The sequence below is a fragment of the Chamaea fasciata genome, unplaced genomic scaffold (genome assembly GCF_029207755.1).
Source record: "Chamaea fasciata isolate MVZ Bird 193981 ecotype frontalis unplaced genomic scaffold, bChaFas1.0.hap1 SCAF_4, whole genome shotgun sequence".
In the NCBI taxonomy this organism is placed as follows: Eukaryota; Metazoa; Chordata; class Aves; order Passeriformes; family Sylviidae; genus Chamaea; species Chamaea fasciata.
In genome coordinates, this window is record NW_027094089.1 from 41,481,412 (window position 1) to 41,490,353 (window position 8,942).

Below are 8,942 nucleotides of genomic sequence, written 5' to 3' on the forward strand. Positions count from 1 at the left end.
GCTTTTTCTCCAGTTTCTCTATAATGCTCTCTGCTTTCATATTGCTAAAAGAGACTTCTGCTTAGCTCATTCCTCTGTTTTCAAACCACAGCTGTCACTGTGACATTATAAAACTAACAATTAATCTGCTTGGAATTAATTTCTGTTGATCATATGCCCTCTTCTTTTTGCTGAGAAGGAGATATTGCAGGATGGTCTTGTGTTAACAGGCTTATTTTAGTTCAGTAATTTGTACTGATTTTATCTTATGTTAAAGTAAATGCATGGTATTTGTGTGTAAAAGCTAACTAAAGACACAATCTTTACTATAAGTTGTTTAAACAGAGTATTCTAAGTTAATTTAAAATATCTTGAAAATGGATGAGAAGTATTTCCATCTGCCTGGTTACGGCTTTGTTCTATTTAAACTAACCATGTGTTGTTTTGAGCGGATTGAATTTAACTGAATGAAATCACTATATAACTATCTTTTGTCACTTTGCAAAATTATTACTTCTCTGACCTTGTAGAAGATCCTACATCACACTTAAACAAGTCTTTAATTGGGATTTAAAAGTTCTTCATTTTTTTATTGTATGCAAAGAGGACAGTAAACAATTATAAAATGTAGAGTAGCAAAACGGAGATCTTTTAAAAAATAAAACCAAAACCATAAGCAAATTCAAATTTGTTTTGGAAAGATGCAGTCACAAATGAACTGAAAACGCATTATAAGAGATAGTTAAAAGATCAAAATTGTGCCATGAGAAAGGAGAGGCCAGATTGAATATTAGGTTCCTGGAACTGCAGAATATGAATTAATAAATGGTAAAATTTGTCTCATCATTTTGCCTTCAAACTTTCAAACTTTTGCAGTTCAGGTAGATGAAGCTAAGCAGTGCTAAAAATTTTGGTTAGGACGTCTTTCTGGTTGAAAATGGTTCTGGTTTTGCTTTGGAGGTGCTCAGCCAAAGCTTTGACTTCATAACCTTCTCTGATGGTGCAGCCACACTTTCTATGGATCCTGGTATTTCATCATGAAAACGTTTTTCCATACATACAACCTGATCTATCCAGCTTGCTCTTCAAGGCAGCTGTCCCTTCTATAATTCCTTTTCTATTTTGCTACTGCTGCAACACATTTGTCTCAGCTTCTTCTAATATGGCCCTTAGCTTTAACTTTGCCAGACTAAAAACTGCTTGTCTCACTGAACCTCTCCATGTCAGTCATGTTCTTTAGGTCCCCTGTAGCCTCTGCTGCAGGTTCTGCACAGTTCATCCAGCCCAGGGCAAAACCACATTGTTGGCCTTGTGGTCAACTATCACCCTCAAGTCCTTTTAGCCTGGGTCCTTGCAGCTCATCCAGTCCCTCTTCACCGGCCACACCTACTTGACCCTGAGCGCAGAGCATGGCCCTTCTGCCTCTTAAGTATAATGAGTCTCCTCTAGGCAAAATCCATACATTTCCTCAAATCATGCTGACATTAATTTTTGACATTCATTCATTACGTCAGTCACTTTTCTTAACATCATCCAGAAATCTGTCAAGTTTGCATTCTGAGTCATAATTGAGGTTCCTGATCGCATGTTTCATCATGGCAGTCATTAAGACTGGTAGAGCATGGTTTGCCACTGGTAAATCTGTGTGTATTTCTCCTGATTGCCTTGTTTTCCATGTGTGTTCAGAAATTAATTCCAACTGAATGCCATTTGTGAACTTTCTGGTGTAAAAGTTGAGGCTGCTTTTTTTAGTGTTCCCTTGGTCTCCCTTCTGTCTTAATATGAACATAATATTTTTCTTTTTCCAAGTTTGAACATAATATTTGCCTTTCCAATTTCAATATTATGAAAATAATGTTTGCCTTTCCAATCTGCAAGTTGTTGAGGACCTTTCTTGATTATCATGATTTTTAATAGATGATAGTAGCCTTGCGTTCCCTGCAGTCAGCACTTCCAACACTTTGAGGTCAAACTGATATGGCATCCTGTACTTAAGTTCAACATTTTTAAGTTGCTCCAAGCTTCTTGTTCTCTTGTAAGCCTGCTTCCAAAATAAGACAGTTATGTGCAGAATTTAGAAAGCAGGCTTTGATTGATGTGAAAATGTCATTAAATAATTCAGCCTTTTCCATATAATCAGTCAATGGTTCTCCCATTCAGTAGTTTGTATTTTCTGTGAATTTCCTTCTGAAATTAGCATAATTTAAGAGCTCTTCCTGTTACATTTATGTCCCTAACTAGTTTTAGGTCTAATCAGGTTTTGGTCTTTTTTATCCTTAACAGCATGAGCAATAATTTTATGGTCTTCCTTTGATTTCTGTTCTTGTTTTCACTTCCTGTATGATTTCTAGCATTTAAGTTGTCTGCAGAATTTTTCAGGCCTTTGATGGAAGGAATGATTTCTGGTCTACCTGCATGAAGGGGTCCTTTTCTCCTGATCTCCAAATGATTTTTCTTCAAAAGTCAGCTAGCTATTCTGGATGCTCTTTGTAGGAGGCTCCAAGGGTATTAATCAGCAATATTCTAAATAAGTGAAATTCTAAATAAGTCTCAATCCTGAAGTCTAGAGTCCATGTTCATGCCTTACCTTCTTTGCCTTTCTCCAAAACTTGATCTCATCTTCTCTGGGTCACTGCAACCCAAGCTAACATCTGCAATCCCACTCACAACTGTTTTTTCGTTGTTGAGCAGCTAGTCAAACAGGGTATTTCCCTGGCTGGACCTTAAGTTCATATTAGAAATTTATATGCAGTGTTCTGAAGACCCTTTGATGATGCTTAACATTTGTATTACGTGTTCAATACGTGTCCATATGGTCAAAATTCCTCATAAACAGACCAAGGGCTCTGATCAAGGGATTCCTCTTGTCTGTAGACAGCTTCAGAGATGGCATCTTAGGCAAGCTGTGACAGATCTCCATCACATCATCCCTGTCACATCCTCTCAGATCTAGAGACCGGGAGGGTCTCCACAGATACTTCCTTGGTTTCACTCCAGATCTTTCCTCAGTCGTGAATTTTCTTCACATGACACACATCACTGCTTCTTCTGTACGGCCTACCTTCCCTCAGCAGGCTTGTGGAGCAGCCTTGTGATGGCAGTCAATTCAGTCCACTGAAGCAGCAGTGCTGTGGAACTGGAGAGGACAAGAAGAGAATACCAAGTGTCTCACAGTCTTCATCTTCAGAGGTCTTGTTGCACACAGTAACCTGACAGGAAAGAGGCTTCATTTTCAAATAGAGAGGCAGGAGCATGACTTAGGTCTAACATTTCTATAAATGGGAGAGAAATTGTAAACTGGGATATGAAGCTGGGAATGTGAATATTAGTAGCTTAGTTATCCACTGGGAACGAGGAACATAGGAAAAGAAGGTGAGTGAGTGATTCTTGAGTATCCCAAGAATAAATGTGAAAGTTACACTTGTGTTAAGTACATCAGGTACTCAGTCAGGTTTTCAGAGAGCTGTGTCCTGCTCATTATGAGCACCTGAAACAGCTGGATGACTCAGCAGGAAATATTTGGTTGTCAGAGTTTTTAAGGGTATAAAATTTTTGATCAAGTTACTGCAGGAAGGTTTTAAAAAATCTGAAATTTGCAAACATTGAATATTGCCTGTTACGCTGAATGAAGCTTTGAGACCAAAACAGTCTGTCATTCAGGTAAGCATAGAAATTCTTTTATATGTTGTCTGAATTTGCTTTTAATTTATTTGTGCTTAACCCATTATGTATATGAAAGTAGATGATTATCTGTGTGGACAAAATCAATACAAAGTGCAGAAAAAAGTTAAATTGCTTGGGACTTGACTTCAACTTAATCTGGGTACTTAACAGGGTGAAAATACGTATGTCCTGCCACAGGTATAAGGATGATTTATTCTCACCTTGTTTTTATTTTTTGCGAACAGTATAATGCTAAAGGATTTACTTACAATAAAATGAGACCTTCTCCCCATACCACTATTGGTTTTTCCTAGTCAACAGCAGATTGAGTCATTAATGTGTGTTTAGCTACTTGTAGGATAACTTCTGAATTAAAAAACAATTAGGATTTTTTTTTTCCTGTAAGGATTGCAGTAAAGTGTGGGTGGAAAAATAGCTGAGAAAATTAATATTTCTTTCGCATTGTTTGAGATCTGTTATGTGGGAAATAGAGTTATCTTCTGGATATGCATCGTTCTGCTGGCATGAAGCATGAGCAGATGGGAAGCTGATTTAGATGAGACACTTAACTTTAACTGAAGTTTCTTTATTCCAGGTCATTGAGATAAGTTTTGACCAACATGGTCCTGTTTAAAAAAATTTAGCAATAATTTTATTAGGGCAATATTCATGGATGAAGCACAACCTTTAAAGTCAACAGATACACAGCTCTTTACCAGGAGTCTAGTAAAACATCTAGGAAAAAACAATTTTTTGGCCTTGTCACATTTGCCATAATCAGAAACCACACTGAAACTTAGAAAGAAAAGCTTACTTTAGCTAGATAAATAGAAGATAACAATTTCCTAGCTTTTTATATTTTTTAGATTCAAACAAGTATTACTAGTTACCATTTCTACTTGCCTGCATTAATATTTAACAGGTCTTCTTTTTAGAACCTGCTCTAGCAACCAGTATATTTTTCTTTTGGAGGGATCATATTGACAAAGCAGAGACAAGGGCAGATGTATTTACTCAGAATGTATAATTTAAACATGAACCTGTCTAAGCTAAAAGATGTCTTTTTTCAGACCCCCATTAATAGGAAACGGGCATTAGCATAATCCTTGAGGGATGATATTTTAGTTTTGATTGAAACAGGAAATGCAATTTAATGACATCTCTAAGGACAGAAAGATTAGGGCTGCAAGCAAAAATCGGACGAACATGGGGATTTTCAAATGCTTGAACTGCAGAGGTAATACATTCTGTTCTTCCACCCTGAACTCATGTATCTGATAAAAGTGTACTTATTACACAGATACAGAAGGATAAAGATTACAGTCGTCACCTGCTGTTCTTCCTGCTGGGTTTTCATGTACTGCTTCATCTTCATAGAAACAACCCATTTACCATGGGGATGTCTTGTGGGGTTTTTTGTTATTGTTATTATCAGGTTTTGAATGTTACCCATTAGGAATTTAAATATTATTATTTTTTACACTACTATTTATTCTGGTATCTGAAAGCTCTTCTAATTTGATGGTACAAATATTTTGAAAGTGTTTCATTTTTGCCAAGAAATCTGAAGTTTTTTGGATACCAAGGATGTGTGTGACCACCTTTATCCACTTGATTTTATGTCTGTTATCTTTGTTTCAGTGTTAATCAAACCTCATGCCTTTTTTGCATTTGTCTATTTTTTAGTATAATTTTCCAAAATAAGCTTTTTTTCTTCAAGCAAGTCAGCATAATGCAAATTTTTGTTACAATGATATTTAATTTATTAAAATATAGATCTATATTTATTTTAATTATATTTAATTTAATATATTCATTCATTAAAATATAGATCTATATTTATAGGAACATATTTTGTGTTGGAGAAAAGTTGCACAAAATTAAAATTTTGACATTTGAAGTTTTAAGTTATTAAAATTATTCAGTGCCACAAAGATTGCACACACTGAGCTTGCATGCTTAGATGTTTTTCATTCAGTTTTGGGTTGAAGCAGTTTTGACATTTATTTTCATTGTAATTTTGCCAAAGGCAAAACATTTTATTTAATATCTTGCTGAAGAATGGAATGACAACAAGTATTGGAGTCAAGTATTAGACATGATACATAATGTGGTGAAGAGTATTCCTAAGGCAACATTAATGAATCAATAATATTGTACAGTACAAAAAATAGGATGACTTTCCTTTAGAATACATATGACAATTTTTTGTCTATTTCCAATATCCAATATAGAGATGCTGCAGAGGTTTTTTCTGGGTGTTCATGAGACTGCATTTCCAGAAATAAATGCTTGACAGAGAGTGCTTTTGTAAATCATGAAGGCAGAATATGTTTACTGACAGTTAGAACCAAAAGTCTCAGACTAACTGAGAAGCACTCAATCCCTGGCTATTTACTCCTTGGAATCCATAGTAGTTATTTCTTTGATTAGAGTGGTTTTTCTGGATAAATAATAGTTTGTGAGCTAATAACATAAGTAAATCACTCAGAAAGAAGCATTTTTAGCACTGCTAAAGCATTGCTGAAATGCTCCAAATGGCAAATGAAATAAATTTATTTATGAATGAATGCAAAGTTATTTTTCAACATGTAAAAAATCTTACTGTGACCATGAATGGCAATGTGCTCATCTCATGTAAGGGGAGAGGGAGAGGGAGAGGGAGAGGGAGAGGGAGAGGGAGAGGGAGAGGGAGAGGGAGAGGGAGAGGGAGAGGGAGAGGGAGAGGGAGAGGGAGAGGGAGAGGGAGAGGGAGAGGGAGAGGGAGAGGGAGAGGGAGAGGGAGAGGGAGAGGGAAGGGAAGGGAAGGGAAGGGAAGGGAAGGGAAGGGAAGGGAAGGGAAGGGAAGGGAAGGGAAGGGAAGGGAAGGGAAGGGAAGGGAAGGGAAGGGAAGGGAAGGGAAGGGAAGGGAAGGGAAGGGAAGGGAAGGGAAGGGAAGGGAAGGGAAGGGAAGGGAAGGGAAGGGAAGGGAAGGGAAGGGAAGGGAAGGGAAGGGAAGGGAAGGGAAGGGAAGGGAAGGGAAGGGAAGGGAAGGGAAGGGAAGGGAAGGGAAGGGAAGGGAAGGGAAGGGAAGGGAAGGGAAGGGAAGGGAAGGGAAGGGAAGGAAAGGAAAGGAAAGGAAAGGAAAGGAAAGGAAAGGAAAGGAAAGGAAAGGAAAGGAAAGGAAAGGAAAGGAAAGGAAAGGAAAGGAAAGGAAAGGAAAGGAAAGGAAAGGAAAGGAAAGGAGGAAAAAAAGAAAATTTGACCTAGACAATTAAAGGTAATTCTAACATAACTACTGCAATGGAAGATTGAATGTCTTGCTGAAGATCAGAATTTAATGCACTTGCAGGTAAAAAAATCTTTCCAAACAGTGTAACTTTCTGATAGCTAGCAATTATGCATACAAAAAGGACATGCTTTTAATAGCACTTTTAGTAAATTTTCAGAGGCTAATAAAAGTTCAAATACACAAATAGGCCTCCTCCTTCTCCTTCTCCACATATTCTGTTTAAAAAGAATTCCTGTGCCTGGAAGTCCACATCCACTTTTTCCAGAGCATATTTTCTTATGTCTTATACACTATTGGAATCCAGGAACCTCAGAGAAACCCATAAATCATTTGGGAGAAACTAAGCTCTAGGCAAAGGCAAATTACTTAACAGTATTTCAGAAAGATAAATATAAGGACATTATTGAAAATGACATGTATAGTGACTAGGGTCTTCCATAGACATAGAAAGAAAACTCTCTGGTTGAGTCTGAGAAATAATATATGTCTTAATGGATAAATGCAGGATAAAATGAAGCCAAAAATTGAAAAGTGCATGGCTTCAAATAGTCTGGATGGAAAGGCTTTGACTCAATGCACACAGGAGTATATACAGAAGAAACTAAATGGAAGAGCAGTAACAGCACCCAGAAACAGAATAGGAAGACTGTCTTTGCCAGCACTGATGGATGCACAATTGGGGAAAGAAAATAAATTAATAAATTTCAATTAGGATGCTAATTAAAAGGCAGATGGGGAAGGCAAGCCTGTTTGAACAAATAGAACTTTTCTTGAGTCTCAGTTCCACCAGAGGATAAAAAAACCTAAAAAAACCCAAAAAAACCACACACACACACACACACACAAAAAACAAACCCTGATAGCACCACCACATTTATTTCTAATTGAAAAGCTCTTTGAGACCCCAGTGTTTATATACAGGTTTGAGTTCTTTTCCTATGTTGATAGTTTTTACTCAATTTATTTTGATTTTTGGCCTAAGTATACATATCTGTTCTCACACTGCATGTACCCTACAGGAACTACACTGCTCATTTCAGTCCAGTAGGGCTACATAAATATTGAAAGCAAACTGAATTAAATTTCATCTTTTAATATGGTTGAGCTATTACTGTTTGGAAATAAATTGTTACTATTTACTTTCTCATATCCAGCCTTCCTACAGTGACCTCTAGGTGTTAGATTTTATTTTTTCTTCTGATTTGCTATTGTAATCTAACTCTAAAGCTGCATTTTTACATATGAGGTGAGAGTGGATAATCAGAGAAATAACAATCAGCATTGCTATCTTTTCAAGACAGTCAGACTGATCACTACTGCAGAGAAACCAAAAGAAACCCCACCAAACAAAGAAAAAACACCAAAACAAACAAACAAACAAACAACCACAAAAAATCCCCCCCTCCCAAAAAAGCCTCACCATACCCCCAGACAAACAAACCCCAAACCAAACCAAAATCCAAACTACCAGCCAAAAGAAAAAGATAAAACCAACAGGATTTTAAACTGTCCTGCAACATAAGAGATGGGAATCAGGAAGTACTGACTCCATCTGTCTTAATCATGCAAACTTAAGTAAGATAAACTATGGATCTTGAGTATCTGTATAAAAGGAGATAAAGGGAGAATAAAGAAATACTGGGTCAAGGAAAAATCCTCTGGCTTTATCTCAGTTGTATCTATACCATTTAATCTTATTTTATTCTTTAAAAAGTGCTCAATATTTTATCACATCTGTAAAAGTAATTTAACATCAGATTTTCCAAAGGCACACAAAAGCCATTCAGCAGTATAGCAGCACTAAGTTCTTCATTACTCTGTATGTATCACCTCCAAGAAAGGATATACCTTTGGTTTTAAGGGCAGCAGTTTAAAATTGATGACAGGCTGTACTCCTGAGCACCAGGCCCTTTAGGTAAGTAGGAAGAAATTCTTACAGTTCTAGAGCTTGTGGGTCTACCATCAAAATAAATTCTTGTCACATGAAAATGCTTGGAGACTAATTTTATCATGATTAATTTTATTAAGT